The sequence below is a fragment of the Panthera tigris genome, chromosome A2, assembly GCF_018350195.1.
Source record: "Panthera tigris isolate Pti1 chromosome A2, P.tigris_Pti1_mat1.1, whole genome shotgun sequence".
Classification (NCBI taxonomy): domain Eukaryota; kingdom Metazoa; phylum Chordata; class Mammalia; order Carnivora; family Felidae; genus Panthera; species Panthera tigris.
The window spans coordinates 138,997,899-139,019,885 of NC_056661.1; the positions used below are offsets into that span (position 1 = coordinate 138,997,899).

At 35.2% G+C, this 21,987-nt stretch overlaps 1 long non-coding RNA gene across 1 annotated transcript; it reads left to right on the forward strand.

The window, feature by feature from the left end:
• Nucleotides 1–1,274: 1,274 nt before the first annotated feature.
• LOC122236460 lies at nucleotides 1,275–21,748 on the forward strand. The gene is made up of 4 exons (XR_006214534.1): nucleotides 1,275–1,418; nucleotides 16,486–16,578; nucleotides 20,564–20,714; nucleotides 21,701–21,748. It is a non-coding gene; the product is annotated as an uncharacterized LOC122236460 (long non-coding RNA).
• The last annotated feature ends 239 nt before the right edge of the window (nucleotides 21,749–21,987 follow it).

The following is a 21,987-nucleotide window of genomic DNA, read 5'->3' on the forward strand; positions in this document are numbered from 1 at the left end:
TAGTTTGACTTGAAAATAGACATACTGGGGCGCCTGGCTGGTTCAGTCAGTAGAATCTATGAGACTCTTGATCTTGGGGTTGTGGGTTTGAGTCCCATGTTGGGAGTAGAGATTACTTAAAAATAAAATATTAAAAAAAAGGAAAATAGACACATCAAATTTGAATTATTTTCCTCCAGTTTACATTTTTTCTAATACTATTCTGTATTATTAAAATGGCAATAATTTCAGAATATTTAACATAACATGCAAATTACCATCTATTCATCAAAAAAATATAGTATTAAATTCATAATGAATTTATTTAAATTTAATTTTTATTTGTCTTCTTTTTTTCATTTAGGCAAAACTGTCTTGGTGAGAATGATCTCATTTTTCTTTCTTAGCAGCCTACTTCCTATGAAGGACAGTTCTGAATAGAAGAAGCCTCGTGGTAGCCATATACTAATCTAAAGGAAGAGAGGACTCAGAAATCACGCTCTACTTATATTAGCAAAAGAATTTATGAGAAATAAATCCACTGTTTTATTTGTTAATCTGGAACAAAAGGAAAAACTAGTGCAAACAAGCGGAAGAATTTCCTGAGAGTGGTATCTAAGAAATTTTTAATTATTTGATACAGTCCGGAATCGATCAGGAGATCCTCCAACATTTTATGACCAAAAGTCCTTCTGGCTAAAATACAGTAACTCATAAGGCCACATAAACTGGATACAGGGCACTCTGGTCACAGAATGAACCAACACTCTTTTGATATGGAAGCCAATTCACACACAAGTACCTCAAAATCCTATTCAAATTGGCTTAAACAGTAAGAAAATTTATTGACTTAATGTGACTGAGACTCCAGAGGCCAGACAGACTTTAGGTCTGTTTAATTTAGTAATTCTGGTTCTGGTTCTTCATAGTTTCCTGTGCCTTCCTCTGAGTATTGGGTTTTTCCTTAGGCTGCTGTCTGCATAGTAGCGAAAATGCTATATTGCCCATCGCTTATTACTACACCAGAAAAAGATAGGAAAGATTCAGGGAGCCATCTTATAATAACAAAGATGCTTCCCGTCCCACCCCTCCCCCCCCAGAAGTCTTCAGCAAATCTCTCCCAATTAGCCAGAATTTGGTCACATACCCATTTGTGACTGAATCTTGTAGCCTAAGATGTGTCATGTGCTGATTGGCTTAGGTCTAGATCCCTGAACCAGTCACTAGAATTCACTTTTGGTCTTAGACCAATCAGGCCAACCCCTGGAGAAGGGTTTTGCTATGATCAAAGAAGAGGTTTTTCTAGGAAGGAAGAAAGGAGACCAGATTGGCAGGGCAGACAAACATCATCAACCACAACATTGTCAGTATAGTAAACTAAATATTCAGTGGCATTTTGAAGAAGTTAGTGGAAAAACTAACTCGCAAGAAGGCAAACTGTAGGTATAGTCAACAGAAAAATCCGAGTGGCTCCCTCTCTAACCTGCATAGGGATGGAAAGGAATTATAATTAATAATATTTTTAACTGTATGGTGAGAAGACTATATCATCCTTTCTATCTCCTCTACATCTTGGAATTTCCAGATTCAAACTAAAACTCTTTTGAATACTATTCCTGGTTGCAACATTTCTCTTTCCCTCATTTGTTTTTGCCATAATAATATATGAGATATATAATACATATATTCATGATTGGATGGCTGGACATACATACTGCATGCAATTATGACAAATATCATACATACACAATACATATTTAATCCTTAGAGGGGTAACTACCTTGCCCAAGTTCACACAGCCAGTTGAATAACAGAGGTAGGATGTGAACTCAAGCCATCAAGGGACTGTGTGTTTTCATTCTAGGATATACCTTACTGCCTAATGGAACAGGCATCTGTGGGGGCTACTTTTCCTTTCAGCCTACTCTTTTTTCTCCTCTTACTTCTGGGGTTTATTCTGATGTTTCCAATATTCTCCTTCTCTTGCAATGAGCTCCCCAAAGATCTCCTGACCACAGGACAGTTTTCTACTGGTTTTCTTTGCTGTTATTCAAGATCTCTTTCCCCCACCTATCTGATTCTGTTACAAGCATCTGTAACTGTTCTTCAATGTTAAGTTTTTGCTCTTTTATTTTGGGGAGTTTATTACAAGTGTTCTTTCCCTGTATCTTCTAAGTCAGAGCATAGGTGTTGATGCATGGACTTACCTTCCCTCTTAGCTTTATATTAATATACTGTTTTCAAGTTCATGCTATTTGGTATATAATTCTTTTTAATAGCATTTCATGGGCAACTACTTCTTTCTCTGTAATATTATCAGTAATTTAATGTACCATTATTTTTCTGGTTGTACTTTTGTTTTCACTGTATTTCTTATATTGCTTTTTGACTATATTGTTCATTAAAATTTTTTCCTATATTTTATCTAATTGTATTCCATTTGATGTACAAAATTTTAGCTACTTTTTGACTGAAACAAACCAGAACTATTAACTGCAACAGGCAAGAACTAATAATAAAATCAGTAGATTCCTATTTATATTTATACTATAAAAGCTAATCATTTTTTATTATTTTATTTCAGAATATGATATCCTTGTTAAAGTCACTAAATTTTTTGAGGAAATATTACATTTGAATTTCCACATGTTTTCACAAAGGATGCAAGTTTGGTTGATGCTGTAATCTAACCATGCAAAGATTCTGGCTTATTGTGTTACTGCTTGGCAGTGTGTATCTAGAGTCCGAGTCTAGCCTTGCTGCAGCCTGAATGGTGCTTTTGTTCATAGTAGGAGAAAATTTCTTTCTCAAAGCATGTACGTCCATCTGACAAACAGCCATGGTAATCAACACACAAGTCCAGGGCAACCATGAATATGAGAAGTACTCCCTAGAGTTGTGCTAACTGTTAACTAACCGTGCTAACTAACCGTATGCCCTTCCCCGGAGAAAGACCACATCAATGTTCCTATTTATTTCAGTGAGCTTTTTCTGACATTGCTCAGCCAGCACAGAAAAGTACTAAAGTAATCGGACATGATTATTTGAATTCTTGGCAACTGACAAGCAGGTACGCTAAGATAAAATAAGAAAATAATTTGACTTTTGGTTTTCTTGGTATCTCAGGTTTTACTGAGTGCCAGTGAATCTTGCCATTTATCAAATTCTTGCCATTTATTAGGTTTTATCAGATTTAGTGGAATCTTCTTATTTACCAATTTAAGCCCAATTTCTCCTTCTGTCTTCATGTTTTTGAATGTAGCATTTCAACACTCTCTAGAGCAATATTAAATAACACAACATTTTACCTGCTAAATATAACTGTTAGATTGCAAATTTTTATCATACCTTTTTAAAGAAATCACATTCCTTATGATATAATAATGTTAATATATTTTAATTAGAAGAGTCACGTTCTCCATTTGTAATATTTTTGATTAACACTGAAAAGAGTAAGACAAAGTAGGTGTTTAAGACTATTATTAAAAGATCTTGAGGAGCCTAGCTCGTTCAGTCAGTAGAGCATGAGACTTTCGATATTGGGGTCAGGAGATCAAGCCCCATGTTGGGCCTAGAGCTTACTTAAAAAAAAAAAAAAAAAAAACAAAAAACTTCTTGAAGAGCGACTAAAAATCTGTTGGGTTTGATTGGAAGTGGACAGGGGGATTTGCATGTGCTTTATTTTATTTGTTTATTTATTTATTTTTTATTTTAGAGAGACAGAGAGAGCGTGAGCCAGGAAGAGAGACAGAGGGAGAGAGAGAGAATCTCAAGCAGGCCCTACACTAAGCAAGGGCTCGATCTCATGACCCGAGGATCATGACCCCAGCTGAAATCAAGAGTTGGGCACTCAATTAACTAAGCCACTCAAGTGCCCCATCGTGTGCTTTATTTTAAATGAGACTGATGATCTTTTACAGTGAAGCACCTAAGTGACAAAACCATTTATTTGTAACTTACAATGAGACAGAATATTTTTTAACAAGTGAAAAACAATTATTAGTAAGGATTTAGAAAAAAATTATTAAAAAAATAATTTAGAAAAAATTATGCCTGGGTGGCTCAGTCGGTTGAGCGTCTGACTTCGGCTCAGGTCAAGATCTCGCAGTCTGTGAGTTCAAGCCCCGTGTCAGGCTCTGCGCTGACAGCTCAGAGCCCGGAGCCTGCTTCAGATTCTGTCTCCCTCGCTCTCTGCCCCTCCCCCACTCGCACTCTGTCTCCCTCTCAAAGATAAAATAAAAACATTAAAAAAGAAATTTAAAAAATTATAGAAGTAAAACTTCGGATATTGATCTCAATCATAAGAGAGGTACAAAATATTATGGGCAATTCAGAAAATAAAGGAGAAACAGTGTGTGTGTATGTATGTATGTATGTATGTACGTGTACATGTGTGCGTATATATATATATATATATATGTATGTTTACATGTGTATGTGATATTTATGGTTACATTCAGAACTACTGATTAAGTTGTATCTTGAAATATACTTTGAATTGTTAGCATTCACCATTCTTTTTCATTCTCTCTACCTAATTTCTGTTAAAAAATATATACGGAAGACTGAAGAAAGTCTACAGATTAATTATTCTTTCTATTATCAAATGCCCATTTTTTCCTACATTTGTTGTTTTTCACCCTTGATGAATATGACAATGATTATATATTTTGTTCATTTTGGGGTTGAAGCTGGAGATTAGTAGTTTACCTATCTATTACCCTTCTTCTTACAAAGCATAGACATTAGAGATAAGCTTAAAATGTAACTAGCCACAATATTCACAGATAGTTTCAGTTTTTGGAAGAGTTTGAGATGAATAGTACTTTGATTAATAAAACTATTTCAGGGGGTGCCTAGGCGGGTCAGTCGGTTAAGCATCTGACTTTGGCTCAGGTCATGATCTTGCGTTTTGTGAGTTTGAGCTGAACATCGGGCTCTGTGCTGACAGATCAGAGCCTGGAGCCTGCTTCAGATTCTGTGTCTCCCTCTCTCTCTGTTCCTCCCTCACTCACGTTCTGTCTCTCTCTCTCTTTCAAAAATAAAAATAAAACACTAAAAAAATTTAAATAAAATTATTTCAGGGCACACCACCAATATGTACATAACAAAAATTCAAGTTAATCACAAAACCATGGAACTCACAAACTAAAAAGCTTCTTAGTAAACAAATGAAAACTAATATTCTGGAGAGTAAGATAATCTAGAATCAAAATTAAGTACTCCAAACTTCAAATGTACATAAATCTCAGTAATTTTATATCTTAAGCAATTTATATGTGTGCAGCCTGAATGTAGCTAGGTTACACGAAACCATAGTTTTCAGTTTTATATAGTATAGAGAAAAACTGATATACTAAAAATGAGCTGCTCTGGATAAAAGTGTGCCAGCATATTAAGAGGCTGAGCAACAAAATGAACATAGAAAGGGTAAATAGAAATGAGGGCTTGTTACTAGAAGTTCAAGTGATGGAACAGGGTCCCAAGTATGTTATTGAATTAAAAGGTCAGCTCCAGATATTCAATGGTATATTGAAATTTCCCAGAAAACTGATGTTTCTTTATATTTTAATGTTACCTGGAAGCATCTAAAACAAATGTAGAATAAAATGGGCATTTGATAACAGAAAGAATAAATAATGTGTAGACTTTCTTTAGTCTTTCATATTTTTTAAAATGAAATTAGGCAGAGAGAATGGTGTTCTCCATCTGCTGGCTACCAAGCCCTATACCTGAGAAATGTTAGGATAGAAACACTGAAACATAATGTTTTGTTTTCTTTCCTTCATTCCTCAGTAGAATACCTGTTTCTTTCCACATTGATGAATTCCCTTGTATATCCCAGAAAGAAATTTAAGGCATCACAACACTTAGCCACTTTTTAGTGCAAAGCCAAGAGCAAGATCTGAACAGACAACGTTTGTTTTAACATTTAGCAATTTTTGTTAGGTAGGCAAGTTTTTCTATTATCTTTTTGCTTCTGAAGAAATTTTGCATGAAAAGTTGCATGTCTAAAGTAATTCACTAGGGAAAGCCTGTTGGCTATTTGCTAAGAATCCTCACAGAGTAGCATTCATCTTGGCAATTCATCAGGGATAGGAAGATGGTTCTCAGATTTACATGCTTAAAAACTTGACAGCATAATTAAGATTGGAGTCTTCTTTGAAAGTGTACTAACAATAATCAAACTCCTAGAGACTGATGTGTATAAACAAATGCGTATTATTTTACAAGGAGAAGAATAAGAATGTAAGCCAAAAATTCTTACACCTATTTAATGCATTGGATCCAGACTTTTAAGGGAAAACTATTTATAATCAAGAACTTAGAATGAGCATGGGACCAGAGCAAAGCGAATTGTGTTGTAGAAATATAATTAGAAATAAAATCTCCTAGCTCAGAAAACCTCACCACAAAGATAGAAGACAAGGTAAACAATTTTATTATTGAATAAGCAGTAAACCACAATGTGAAACACATCACAGGCAATCCACCAAACAGTATGCAAAAACAAAAAACCTCACTCCTATATAGCCAAGCAGATATAATTCATTATATCCATGTTCTCAAGATGAACAATAACTAGTTCTTAAGAGAACAGCACCATTTGTCACACATAGTTCACCCTTAATTAACTTGGTAATTGCGATAACCATCTTTGTTAGCTAATTGGCTTTACCCAAAAGAAAAAAAAATCTTATAACTTTAGGACTGGAAGTAGTTTTATAATTTGAAATGAGACTCCCACTGAGGTTAGGCCACTAATCTTCCACAGAAACTAGGAAATAGGGTGTTATCTGTCTTGATTATTACATTTTCAAAGAGATGGTTCCTAGGTCATTGAGAAAGACATTCCTGGCTCTTGAAGTTACCAACAGGCTTATCTAACTTTTAAAAAGGCTTATATACCATATGACCTCACTTATATGTAGAATCTAAAAAATAACAACAACAACAGCAACAACAACAACAAGAACAACTAAAAAACAATAAAACCCCACAAACCCCTGAGCTTATGGATACAGAGACAAGATCGGTTGTTGCCCAAGATAGGGGATGGGGTTGGAGGGCAAAATGGGTAAAGGAGGTTAAGATGTACAAACCTCCAGCTATAAAATAAATATCTTATGGGAATATAATGTACAGCATGGGGATTATAGTGAATAACACTGTATTCTGTATTTGCAAGTTGCTAAGAGAGTAGATCTTGAAGATTTTCATCACAAGAAAGAACAATTTCTATCTATGTATGGTGATGGATGTTAATTAGACTGAGTGTGGTGATCATTTCACAGTATGTACAAATATCAAATCATTATGTTGTACACCTGATACTAATATGATGTTTTATGTCAATTATATCTAAAAAAATAAAAGACATATACATTTCCAAGAGGAGCAAAAGAACTTAAAAGGTTTCTAAGTAAATTCTCTAAGAAAGGGGAAGTGGGAGAGAAGTTCTCTTATTTTCAAAAGGGGGAATTAAGCTTCTTATTTTTAATTCGTTTTTACCCTTAGAGGTACAATATTCCAATGTTTAATTTACACCAGACTTGTGTTGCCCTGATCCCATTTTTTTTTAGATACTTGGATTTTCACATTCTCTCTCTCTTTCTCATATTGTGTGTGTGTGTGTGTGTGTGTGTGACTAATTTACTTCTCCATTCATTAACACATTCTTCCATTAAATATGTTGCTATTTCATTCAATCAAGTTACCATTCACCAGTGGAGCCTTTCACTCTCTTTGAGGCAAATCTGCTTACTGTTGTTTTATACATTGATTTCAATGTTTGTCTCTTAAAACAAACTTATTTCCCCTTCTTCCAAATTTTGGAGAGGCACTTGTGGCTATACATAGAAAATCTAACACAGAGTTTGCCTGGAAAAGTGCACCCCTAGAGCAGGCACTCAGCACCTATAGCCAGTTGATTGAGAAACCTCATTAACTGAAAGCCTGGCATAGCTTCCATTCCAGTTCAGCGGGTATCCGTGTAAAGCTGCATACTGGCAATTACAGCAATGGTTTCCATTTCCCTTTTCTGCTGTAGGGGAGGAAACCTTTTCTGCTCTTCTCTTTGAGGTTCTTTAGCAGGTCTATTATTAAATTGACATTAAGACAAATTGACAGGAAAAAAATTAAATTTAATTTCATATGTACAGGAGCCCACCAAAATGTAGTACTCAAAGAAGTTACCAAAGCAAGCATCTTTTATAACTTCTAGACAAACAATAAATTTGTGAAGAATTGACAAGACAAAGAAGTTTGTGCTTGGGGTAGTAAATTAGCGAAGAAGTAACAAGGTTTGTTTATATAGCTTTCTCAGCCCTAAATTCCCTGTCTCTGGTGATAATGATGTTTCTCTTCCTCCTGATGCGGGGAGGGTATCTTTTACACGGAGATTTATTTTTTGCTTTCAAGGGGACAAAGGAGAGTCAGTGTGTCCTTCTTAACTGTCTGAAGGAACTTTGATTCAAAACAATCAATATGTCAAAATGGCATATGGAGGGTGGTATATTCTGCCACCTCTCACTGTTAAAAAACTAGCAGAATTAAGCAATCAATGACATTACCAAAATAATGACCACATTTGTTTTTATTTCTTTATTTTAAGAACTACATTTAAAATGGAAACATTCCAATTGGCTCATGAACCATTATTCAACCTCTTGAGATTTACCCGAGCTTGCATAACCACTTTGTTGTGAAAATTTAGAATAGAAAGAAGTCTTGCTGTTGAACTAGACCAGAGACCTATTCGGCTTCCTCTTGCTCCGTATGTACATCCAGCTACTTTATTAGCATGCTCATTGCCGTGGGTTCTGCTATTGCCTTTGGCAGTGTGAGACATACTCAAATTAACATGTGCATAGCAAAGCTTTGCCTTGATTACCTAGGGCTTGATTCATCTGAAATTACCTTTGGAGGCAGCTTTGCTGATCTATGACCACTGATTTAATAAGGAACAATCACTATTCTTAAGAGTAAGAAACTTTGAGCTGCTTTCTTGTGCTTCTTGCTTCAGAAGCATCTTCCTCCAAATAAGGTAGTTTATTCTGGATAACATGGAAAACAAAGGGAAATTAATACTGCTATCTTTAAACAGATCCTAAATTAGTAACCTAATTTCGTATCTCTGTAGGACGTTCTAGTAAGACAGTTTCTACAAGACCACTATCAACTGCATTTATGGATTTAGAAATAAGAGCCAATTTGCTCTTTCTTATGTCAACATTTTGTATTCTCTACCAAATAATAAATAGCAATTTATAAAAAAAATCACAACTCTTGCATTTCTGTAGACTTTTCTTCATTTGATATAGATTTGCCTCAGATTCAAATGTCGCAGAGATGTTTCATAGGGAACAATTTTCCTGATATGAAACAAGAAGGCGAGGCATTCTCTTCTTGGAAATTATCAAAAGTCATAATCTCAAAGTAGGAAAGACAATGGTCTCAAAATATCCAAGAGACCTGAGAACGGATTCGTTGTTGTCAATGACCAGATCTGTGAGTTTAGGTAAATTATCAATCTTTGAGCCTTAATCCCTTCGCCATTTCCTTATACATGTATTCTATTTCATGATCTCTATACACAACACTGTAATATGGTTTATAAGAGAATGTTACAGAGAACACACAAAAAGCTGACACCTAGCAGCTGTTCAATAAAGGGTGGTTATTATTATCTTCCTATCCAAGGTTCTATAGCATCTTATTTAAAGATCACTGCAAAATGACCATTATATTTGCTTGGTACTATTCTCCTGCACTCTAATGCATTATTTCTATACCTGATATTAGTGCAACACGTTTCCATAATGAGCTCTACTACATGCCCAATACATTATCCTTGTCCTGCAAAAACATCCAATCTGATCTGTTAGATAAGAAAAAGACAATTCCATGAAAATATGTATCCATGCTTCCACAAAAAAAATCTTCCTTATATATTTGTCATCAAATACTGTAATTTTGTTTTTATTCAAAACCCAATACCAGATAGTAAGATTATTACCGCAGCACATATGTGGATAATAACCAAGAAGCATGAGATATTAAAAACATCAAATTCTTAAACATAAAAAAGGCAAATGAGATTTTGTCTAATCAGGAATATTAAAATAAAAGATAAAGAAGCATAGAATTTTGGTACTTCGGAGCTCATCTTATTCAATTTCTCTTTCCCTCCTCCTCCTCTTCCATTTTGTTTTTGAACAAGGAAGCTGATATTCACATGTATTAAATAATTTTGTTGTGAAATTACTAACACAAAGTTCAGATTCTTGCCACTCTATTATATCATGATTGTCATTTTCTTCATCTTTGGCTTATACACAGAGCTTCAAGGGAAGAGGTAAGAACTGGCAAAGTTTCAAAACTTCATCCCGACTCTCATCTTTCCATGCCTATATAGATTTTGAAAATAAATGACAGGGTGACTATTTGCTGTCTTTGCCTGCTCAAAATCTATCACTTTTCTTCTGGTGACAGAACTAATTTTTCCTGTGGGCATCCACTCCATCCCTACTTTTGGCACATGTGATGAGATAGACTGACTCCCCTTAATAGATACTTGCTAAGTGAGAGAAAGAATGAAGTAAACTGTATTTCATTAGTCGGAAGTGCCATCTACACATTTAAAAATGCATAGATGGGGAAGGCATTTTATGCTTTCTGTAGACAATTTTGGATGTATATGTATATTTGGCCTTGAGTTTCCAAAGATTCTCAGCTGCAGTACTATATAAGTGGTAATTATTCTCAAGATAATAAAAAGCAGCATAAGGTATTTTGCAGAGCATTTTGTACAAAGTAAACAATAAGGGTTGGAGGAGTACAGATGGAACTGTGGGGATAACCTAGTGTCCTGTTGTACTATCACGTTCACTAGAATTGACCGCATCCTAGAGTATATCCACCCAGACAGGACCATTAAAGGTTTATTGCTCTAAGGAATGAACTTTGGTTCTCTAGTGACCATTTGTAGAAATGAAGGTGGTATTTAAGGTATTAACTGAATTTTAAGCACCTCCAATTCATCTACTATTTTAATTAGGATTTGTGGCTGGTGGTCATTTTTGTAATTTAGTTCATAACTTATAGAATATCAAAACCTCACTGTAACTATGTATGGTGATAGATATTAACTAGACTTCTTGTGTTGATCATTTTGCAATATATACAAATATCTAATTATTATGTCATATACCTGAAACTAATATAATAAGTCAATTATATCTCAATTAAAAAATGTAAAAAGCAAAGCAAAAAAACAACATCGAGTAATCCACAGGAGGAAAACACATTTCTTTGGAATATTGAAATTGGAGTTTAGATGCTGTCCCTGATGATATTTACAAATTGTTCCTTTTTAGGGAACAAACAAATGAGTTTCATTTTGCTTTGCTTTTGTGGAAACAGCATTCTTCTGTTGGGGTGAGGGGATTCATATTTGGATATTTAGGTATATAATAAAGTAGCATGTGGTTGGCAGGCAGTCAAGGAATGGGATGGAGGGGATATTCATCAGAAGTGGCTGTCCAACATCTTTGAACAGCCTTATGTTTTGTAATTTCCTACATTGTAAAGTCAGCCCTCCCAAGAAACAAGAGAACTCGCATACCCAGGTTTACTTTCATCTAGGATGCAGGCATGTTGTGTACAAGACTAGAGTGAAAAATACTTTCTCTTAGTATTCTGAAGATATTTTCCCACAATTTTCTGGCTTCCAGGATAATTGTCATTCCTTTTTTTAAGATAATTTTCTTTTCTCTTGTGGCTTTTAAGTTTGTGTGTGTGTGTGTGTGTGTGTGTGTGTGTGTGTGTGTGTTGGCATTTTGTATCTCATGACACTGTATCTCAGTATGTATCAATTTGTATTTATCCTCATTCGGATTCTACTTTCTGCATCTTTTAATCTTTCAAATTTTCTCCCTGTGCTGTATTTTTCCAAGTTTTTTCAGATCTATTTTCTAGTCATCACATTATTTCTCATCTGTGTCTAATTAGCTGCTTAATCCTTCCATTCAGGCTTGCTAATGTAAATTTTATTGGATTATAACATACATTTTAAAAGTACACAAATCATAAGAGTAGCTTAATGTGTTTTCACAAAATGAACATGTTCACTTAACCTGCACATTATGAATACCTCAGAAGGCCCCTTTATGCCCCACCCTGTCCTTCCCATTTCAAGGGTAGCCAATATTCTGACTTAATAAAATTGGTTAGTGTTTTTTTAATTTTTTAAAAATATTTGTTTAGTTTTGAGAGACAGACAGACAGACAGACAGAACATGAGCGGGGAGGGGCAGAGAGAGAGGGAAACAGAATCCGAAGCAGGCTTCAGGCTCTGAGCTGTCAGCACAGAGACCGACTCGGGGCTCCAACCCACAAACTGTGCGATCACGACTTGAGCCGAATTCGGATGCTCAACTGACTGAGCCACCCAGGGGCCCCTGAAATTGGCTAGTTTTCCTGTGTTTTTTTAAGACTTTCTACGAATGGAATCTTACAATATTTTCTTTTTTGGTTATGGCTTCTTTCTTCCAACAGTATATTTGTGCTGTTGCATGAAATTGTAATTTGATCATTGTCACTAATCGATAACATTCCACTTTTTAACGTTTCTTTATTTATTTTGAGAGAGAGAGCGTGCACAAAAGCACAGGAGGGGCAGAGAGACAGAGGGAAAGAGAGAATCCCAAGCAGTCTCCCCACTGTCAGCACAGAGCGCCACATGGGGCTCAATCCCACAAACCACAAGATCATGACCTGAACCGAAATCAAGTCAGAAGCTTCCCCAATTGAGCCACTCAGGCGCCCTGATAGCATTCCGTTTTTTAAAATGTACCATAATTTTTCATCAGTTTTACTGTAAGTAGATGTTTATATTTTTCCAGTTTTGAGTTATTCAAACAACACTGCCATGAATATTCTTATATATGTCTTTCTTATTAATATTTGTATTAATAATACAAATTGTTTGTGTGTGTTTGTTCCACAATAGTAGATACTGCCAAACAATTTTTCCAAGTGATAATATCAATGTAAATGTCTACTGCAGTGTATGACATTCCCAATTGTCCTGCATCATTGTCGTCCTTGTCTGTTCTTCTCATTCTGGTATTTTTGTGGAGCTGGTACTGTAGTAAAATTGAACATGTTTTCATGTATTTCCCAGCCATTTCACTTTCTTCCTTTTTGTAATGTCAGTTTCCTTTTTTGGCTCAATTTTCTCTTGTATTGCCTGTCTTTTTTTTAATGGATCTGTGTGAGTTCTTAAATATCCCGGACAATTGTATAAACTGTTATATAAGCCCTTGACAGTTATAGAAACCGAAAATATGAATTCCCGGTTACCTTTTCTGACCCAATACTGATGTCTTTTAATGAAAAGAAATTATTAATTTAAAGCAGTCCAACATCACCATTTTTTATTGCTAATGCTTGTTGTGTCCCGTGTAAGAAATATTTGCCTGTCCCAAAATAATATAGATATTGTCCTCTGGGATTTTTCCCCGTCTTTTTGCTTTATGTATTCATTGTTCACATTTACCCTTGATATACCTCAACCTAGTGTTTTTATTTGTATAGTGTATGAAGTAGGGAGTCAAGCTCCTTTGGATTCTTATAGGTATTCAGTTCCCACAGAACCAGTCATTGAAAAGTAATTCATTTCTCCATGAATTGCTGTGGGGCTTTTGCCACTTGGTTCCATTGTTCCACTTATTGATCCTTGCACCAATTTTGGCATTATACTAAGTCTTGAAATATGATAGTCTAAGTCCTCCAAGATTTTTTTTATTCAAGATTGTCTTGGCTTTTCAAGTTGTTTTTTTTTAATTTTCGTGTAACTCTTAGAAACATTTTGACAGTTTACATACTCATAAACACACATTTCTGAACTCTTGGTTGGGATTACATTGAGTCCAGTGGTTAATCTGGGGAGAAATGACATCTCAAAAATATTGAGGTTTCTGGGGCACCTGGGCGGCTCAGTCAGTTAAACGTCTGACTCTTGGTTTTGGCTCAGGTCATGGTCTCATGCTTCGTAAGTTCGAGCCCTACTAAGTCAGCCTCTACACCGAGTGTGTGGAACCTGCTTAGGATCCTCTCTGTCCTTCTCTTTCCTTGTTCCTCCCCCACTCACAGTCCCTCTCTCTCTCTTTCTCAAAATTAATACATAAACTTAAAAAAAAATATTGAGGTTTCCAAGCCATAAATATGGTGAAATGCTACTTTATTTACTCAATTCTTGTTAATAAGCTTTCGAAATTTTTATTGTAGAGGCACTGCACATCTTGTATTAGATTTAGTTTGAGGTATTTGGTGATCTTCATGCTATTGCAAATGACATTGATTTAAAATTTTACTTTCCACTTATTCATTGCCAGTATACAGAAAAAAATCAATTTTGTATAGTAACCTTGTTAATAGCCTTGTTATTAATCTTGTTAATACTGCAACTTTGCCAGACTCATTTATTACTTCCAATAGTTTTCCTGGCTTTTAAAAAATATTCACACACACGTCATATGCATTTTTTTTCTGGATTTTAAAAAATATATACACACGTGTCACATGAAAATACAGAGTTTTGCTTCCTTCTCTTTGATATTTATATCTTTTATTTCTTTTACTTGTCTTATTACACAGACTAGGACCTCTGGTACAATGTTGAATAGGAATGGTGAGTGTTGACATATGAGTCTTCTTTCTACCTTCAGGGTGAGAGTATTGCCTCTTTCATCACTAAGTATAATGTTAGCTATGGATTGCTCATAGACAACCATTATAATAATATGAATATTCCTTTCTAGTCCCAGTATGTGAAGAGGGTTTTTTTTATTGTTATTATGAGTAAGTATTGAATTTTATCAAATATATTTCTGTACTTATTGAGATGATCATTTTTTCCCTTCATTCTGTTAATGTAAAAAATTACGCTGAATAATTTTTGAATATTTACCTAAACTTACATTCCTGGAATAAACCCCAGCTAGTTTTGTTGCATTATCCTTTTTATATATAGCTATATTTGACTTGACAACTTTTTAAAAGGATTTTTGCATTTGTATTTGCAAGAAAGGGTGGTCTGTAATTTCTCTTTCTTGTAACATCTATGTTGGCAAAAAAGGAAATAGAAAGTATCCACTCTTTCTCTATTCTTTGAAAGAGTTATCTAGGGTGGGTCTTATTTTTTATTTCAATGTTTAGAAATTTTCACTAGTGAAGTTTTTGAGATGTGATTTTATTTGTTTGATAAAAATAATTGACTTAATTTCCTTAGTAGATTTATGATTATTTAATTTTTCTATTCTTTTTTGACGAATAAATGCATATATTTAGGGTGTACAATGTGATGTTTTGATATAAGCATACATTGTAAAGTCATTACCACAATCAAGCTAATTAACAAATTCATCACCTCATATGGTTCCCATTTAAATTTTTGTCTTCCAATTATTTCTTGTATTAGGTTTTGGTACTGTCGGAATTCAACATTTTTCAACAAAAAAGATGCTAACAATTTCTCATTTTTGTTCAACTGACACATATAAGATTGCTTCTAAATTCACAAACTTAATTATATGTAGGACTAAACAAAGCTAATTAAAAGACTTTTTTTAGCAGAACACAGACTGCCAAAATAGCAAATTTCCCCTGAATTTGCTAATTTATCTACTGAATGGTTTCTATGGTTTCTCTACAGTGTTTTTCATTCATTTTGAAAGTATTTTTAGATTGTATTTGGCATAAACATAGAATTAAGAAGTAACATAAAATTTACTTCTGCCATATTTACTTGTTATTAAGCCATTTTCTTGTTGTTTCAAACCTACTCTTTTCCGTTCTGCTTTGTATTACTAGGGCTGGGACTATGCAAACCATACACATTTCCACTTTGCCAGGTGCCTCTGTCTTAGACTTTGACAATAGAGAATTCTAAAGGAATACTGGAGGCCGAAGAAGGAAAAAGGGATGTGTTCTTTCCCGTTTTGTTTCCTGTCACTGTCAACATCACCCCAGAAATGTTTTTTTTGCCCTGGAAGTGCCAATAAATAACAGTAGCAGGTGGTTCTAGTTTCTACTTCTTTCCCTCAAACTTCCACAGCCACTGTCATTTTGCCTTCTCAGAAAGACCAGCACCAGCTGGCTGGCATCCTCTTCTTGGATACCTGAGTCCCAGGTTCTTGGGGTCTCTTCTCCACGATCATTGAGTTACAAGCACCAGCTAGGCAGCCTGCTTTCAAACTCCTAGGTTTTACAGTATTCCTACTTTCTTCTCTTTATTATGCCAGCCCTACAGGTGGTAGCTTCCTACTGTGGTTGCTACCTCAACGATACTTCAGTGTTTCCTTTTTTCTCTCTTTGATCCTCTAGTAACTGTTAAATCAATTCCTTCTATTAAATTTTCTAGTTAAAATAGTTGGTATGACTTCTGCTTTCTTAACTGATAGACTATTTCTTAATCTGTGCTTTCTTCTTTGAAAATAACAGAAACTTACTTGAACTCGTTTAAGAAGAAATAGACTTTATCATAGAATATATGTTGCTCCTGGAATCCTGAGACAGGAAGTGCAATCAGACCTGGTAAGCTTCAGAAAAGAACCTTAGAACTAGGATTACTCCTTGTTGTCTTCCTGGTAACTCCACAGTCTGTCTCTTCTCTATTCTTCCCTCACCTTCTTTCTGTCTCTAGGAGGCTAATTTTTTCTACCTTTCTCTTACAACATCCCATACCTCTGGGTTTACTTGTTTTCAGTTCAGGTATTGCTTACTAGCCAATCTGAATTCCAGTTCCAGATAAAGGGAGAGACCTTGAGTGGCCTCGTTTGTACAAATGTCCATATCTGGTTCCAGCGGCATTAGCCATTAAAACACAGCTATGTGGGGGGGTGGGGGGGTGGCAGCTGGGTGGCCCAGTAGTTTGAGCCCCAGACTCTTGATTTCGTCTCAAGTTATGATCTCATGGTTTGTGGGATCAAGCCCCACATCAAGCTCTGCATTGACAGCAAGGAGCCTGCTTGGGATTCTCTCTCTCTCTCTCTCTCTCTCTCTCTCTCTCTCTCCAAAGTAAATAAATAAACAAAAAAATAAGAGCTGTTGGGCTCTCTCACTGGGGTGAAGAAGGGCAGTTGTCAGAGATGGGGATGGTGCTGAGTATATGGCTCAACAGGTTTGTATACATTTCCCAATTTTCTTTCATTAAAGAGGATTACAGCCTAAGGAGATTTTGGGGGGTTATATATTTGAGGCGTATGTAAAACAATTATTAGATTATTTTTAAAAACTTTGTTAAATACATGATCATTGGACAAAAATTATAAATATAGATGCACAAAATAGAATAGTAAAATAGAAATAATAAAATAGTAAAAAATAAAAAGTTGATATCACACAAGTTCCCTGGTATATATCTCAGAAATTATGACTATTCATATTTGTATATGCATGTATATCTTTTTTTACAAAAATGGGCTTTCTGATTAATGATAATTTTGAATAACTTTACACGTCAATTTGTGAAACAGAATTACTTAACCCTGATTATTGGACCTTTACAGCCCTTAATAATGCAGCTGTATTTTTGCAGATACCAATAAATATTTTCTCCAAACAACTTTTTAGAAGAGGCTTTTCTAAGTTGACAAACATATATTTCAAGATGTTTGGTATATATTTTTTAATTGCCAGAAAATTTGCATATATGTTGCCCAATTGCTGGAAAGGCTATATCAATTAACATTGCTTCTATGAATATGAGGGATTGCCTGTTTTTTTTTCTTTTTGTACTCCTAACACAGTTGTTGTTATCAGTTTTTAAAATAGGACAATTTGGGAGGTAAAAAACAAAACAAAATAAAATCCTGTTATCATATTGTTGTTTTAATGTACATTTTATTTTTAAATATTTAGTCAAAGATTTTAAACATTTGTTGCTCATGTTTTTTCCTTTGTGAGTTGCTTTCTTTCTACAAATTCATTCTTTACTTGAGTAATTTGTAACTGCTGACAAGAGTTTATTATTAAATTTCCATTTTAGGTTATAGTGTTGGATCCTTGAACCCACCAACTTTTTTAGTTTATATAACATTTATTTTGTAAGTAGCATTGAAGTCTATGCTAATTCTCTGCCTCCTCATCGCAATCTCTTATTGTATTTAAAAAATTTCTATCACTGAAATAAGTATTCATTAACCTATAAGGAATTGTATATTAACCTACTCTAACCTGGTCAAAAGCTAAAATACAGTTCTCTTAATAAATAGCACTCAAAAATAATAAATCTATGAACAGGGGAATTGAATTAGTTATAAAGAGTATCTACTTGAAATTCAATGAACTATGTATATCAACTAATTTGATTACAAAATGTGTTAGTGATAATGACTTAAAATATTACTTATTCCAAGTATCACATTTGAATTTTAATGGCAGGTTTATGGAGTCTAAATATTTTAATTTAAAAGAATGAAAAGTTCATGCAAGTGAGGAATATTTTGGATGTTTATGAATTCACAGTTTAAATGTCATCAGCAGTCACTCACCAACCTCACCTGGAAATGACAATTTAGTAAGAAATTGCCTAGACTTTAAATATAGAAGATGAAAAAAAAAAAAAAAGGTGAAAATGAACATGAGTAAAAGCCAAGTAAAATCCTACAGAACATGAAATATAAAATAAGCTGATATTTAAAAGAATCCAAAATGCAATCTTAAGCTCTTGTGATTACTGGATGATTATTGCAAAGCTGTATTTCAAATAGCTTATAGTCAAAGGATTCTAATTTTTAGCTTCTCATTGCATGATCTTGAGCACTCTAAAGCTCTTTGCCCATTTCTCAAGTACATATGGAAGATATGATAGGAGCGATAAAAAAGCATTGAAAAACATTTTAGACTTTTTAGGAAAAAAATCAGCCTGAATATATTATATCGTTCAATTCTGTCTTGTGGGAAACAACAGAAGGATTACACGTATTAATGTTTAATGTATAGAACATACCCTGATACTACTTGAAAGGAAGAGCCCTGGGCCTGCGGTGTCAAAAGCTCTGATTTATTTCTTATTGGGACTAAAGTAACCTAATGAAACAACATCAAAACTTAATGAAAATGAAAAGAAGTCTGGGAAGGCCTGAGTGTAGTATTGGGTCGATGGTGACAGGTGACAGACAATGTAACACAGGATCAAAGTACATTTCTCAGTTAGGGAAGAATCTGTATGAGTTAAGTATATGTTCATGTGTGACATCAGCAACATGGCTGAATAAGATGTCCCTTGTTGTATCCTGCATTCACAACAGTTTGGCATCAATCCATAGACCGAATGCATTTGTGGGAACTGTGGGATACAGCACAATATACCAAAAAACCTGAGGAGTCTTGCCCACCCATGTGTTAAGTAATAGGTACATAGACCTTGGTCCTGTCTGTGGACTCTGCAGTGGCCTGTGAGCTGGCTCCAGCCCTTCTTGGCTGTGGACTGTCTTAGACGATCACCCATGGATGCAAGAACCTATGTGGAAGTCCAGATTTTCAGTGAAGAAGCTCTAGCCCACCACTAAAGGAAAAAGAAAGTATGAGTTTGGATGCACTGGACTCAGAGGAACAGTTTGACTTCATCTGCATTACCCTTCCCCTACAAGGGGCATGGCTCAGTGCCAAGTGAGACCTTACTGGCCTGTGATCTCTCCCATGGGGGAGAGTGATTACATGTGGCTGACAACCAAGCTTCCCCAGCCCTGTGGGATGCTGCCCCAGAGACCCATTTCCTTCTCACCATATATGAAGCACGGAATCATGAGTTGCACGTGGAGATAGAGGGAGAAGGCTGAGAGAGTGGAAGATAGGACTCTCAGAGGACATTAAAGGAACGTGGATCCCACTAAGTGAATCAGAGATTCCCATCAAGAACTCCACCCATGAGACATTGGGCTCACCTCACCCATGAATCCCCCAACTGGCCTATGAGCACCCTCAGCACTCATTAAAGAAAGTGAGCTTGACATTTCATTTACTGTTTGTTTGCACTGCTTGAAGAAACATATATTTATTGAGCATTTACCTCATGGTGTGACGTTCCCCGGTTGCTATTAATTTTAATAAACAGAACTCAGAAATGATTGTTAGCTCCTAAATTTCTAATTTGACTACTATGGACTCATTGAGCACTAATGCCTAATGAATATTTGTAATAGGTAAACCATTTGCTAGGTTTTGTGAAAATCTGAATATGTGTAAATAGGATCCTCTGCCTTCCAGTTGTTACTTCAAATAGGAGACTAAAACCAAGATTAGGATAAACCAAAATCATGTTATAAACCTCAAGATTCAAAATAAATATTCTGATATTGGAATGTGGAAACAGACTCCACATTATTCTGATTTAATCGATTAAATCTTTCCCTAACCTTTAATTTTAGCCTCAAAATGTACTAGGAAGTATAGATATAAGGAACTCTTTTGGACATCAGTGATTCTCTATCCATGCTTTACTGGCCTAAAGATGGATTAAAAGACTTTCTCTAAAGTGCTTTGATTTAGACTAACCTCATTGATCGTTTCCTTCCAGACATTACTTTGTGAAATTAGATTGGGACACGCTTTTCCCTGAAGAGCTCTACATCCACAAATGTTTCTGAATACATGAAATCATTCAGAGTATGAAGGGTCATCATGCAGAGGAGAGTGTCCAACTATTCCCTACTGCCATGAATGACACAGTAAGAGAATATGAGTTTAAATTGAAAGAGAGGAAGGGATTTGGCTTACCTATGGGGAAGGTGTTATTATTTAAACCCTTCTGTCTTAGAGTGGTGTGAATCTCCTCTAATCTCCTCTAGTTAATAATAAGAGCCAAGAGTTAGGGCTACTTGGAACTTGCTATGTGCAGGCACTGTCGTAAGTCCTTTACCTATGGTAACTCATTGACTCTGCAACAGTCTTGTGAAACAGATACTGTTATTATCCTGTCTTTATAGATAGAGAAGGTTAGGATTCCTAATGTAGGCAACAACAACAACAACAACAACAAAGACAGAGAGAGAGACAGAGAGAGAGGGAGAGAAGGTCCATGCTCTCAACCACTCCATTATATGGCCCCTTCTCCTGTCTTAGTTCTTAACCTACCTCAGCTTCTGTCGTGCTAAGGCTTTGTGATTTTTCCTTCAGAGCCCGTATTTCCTTTCTTGCTAGTTAACAGTGCTTCTCTAATCCTATATGCTGGATTATGTAGTTTTAATTAAATCTCTCATAATATTTTAGAAGTATTACCCATTTAATCTTTTTGAGGGAGGTACATGTAGAGGAAACTTGGCCTCTACTGCTTCTGAGTAAAATAGTTTATAAACTTCACATTGCAAACCCAGCAACAGAACTTCCCAATGGTGTTTTATGTATCTTTCTAAACTTATTCATAAATACCTGTTACATAGAAGTAATCAATTAAAAAGTATTTCAATGAAAGCTTGAAATTATCTAGCTGCCAATATAAGAAGATAAATGATTAAGTTGTCTATAAACGAATGGTTTGTTCATATTTAGCAGAGATGTTTTTCTAAAATCTCACACTACATGGTACTGAAGGCTTGGACGAGCTTAGTTAACTGAACTTAATTTGTCATTAGTTAAGGATTATGGTGTGTTCCCTCTCAATGTGGATCCTCATTTTCCTGCTATCATTTAGTTGTGCTTTGCATTATTTTTCCAGCTACCATCTGCCACCGAACCATGATCTAATCAAGTTTCCAAACCCAGCTGGGTGGAGTCTTCTAATAGCCTCCGTTCTAACAGCGTCTAACTGTGGAAGTGATAATGGTGGTGAATTACAGGCATTTTGCACAGAATAATTCCTGATACAGTATTTTTTTTCTTATTTTCATGTGATATGTAACTTCTAAAACTACCTTTGTCCCTAATGAGTTCTCTTCTTGCTCTATGGGTATCTTGGTCTGATTCTCAAACATTTAGTCTTTAAAGAACCTGAGTGCAAGATTA